Genomic DNA, 503 nt, shown 5'->3' on the forward strand with positions numbered 1-503 from the left:
TAGCCATTCCAGGCTGGTCTACTCGTCCTTTCAGGTGGAAATTTCCCATCTCTAGAAATCTGGATATGAGTATCATGTTTTTTTTAATGGTTGAGTCTTTACAGTGTAGTTTATTGTCTTGTAGATGTGGTCCTGCCACACAACTTTTTCTTTTCAGAGATTTCCTGTCATTGGCCATTGGAAAGGACTTGATCTATTCTCAATGACTAAAAATTTTTTTTAAGTTGCAGATTTCAAATCAATTTGCAGCGTAATTAATCAAAAAGTGCTGGCTGTCCATTTTGTCATAGAATAGAACTCAGGTGTTTTAGGGCTGGAAATGAGGGAGGGTGTGTGAGCCTGCAGAAGATGAGGCACAAAGACAAAGGAGCCTAGAGACACTCCATCTGTCAAGATTTACTCCTTCACGTAAAGAATGTCCTTATCTATAAACAGCATGAACTAAAGACCTAAATGCAAATCCCAGAATTATAAAGGCCTCAATGAAAAAATAGGGACAAATG

The sequence above is a fragment of the Chrysochloris asiatica genome, unplaced genomic scaffold (assembly GCF_000296735.1).
Source record: "Chrysochloris asiatica unplaced genomic scaffold, ChrAsi1.0 scaffold00150, whole genome shotgun sequence".
NCBI lineage: Eukaryota > Metazoa > Chordata > Mammalia > Afrosoricida > Chrysochloridae > Chrysochloris > Chrysochloris asiatica.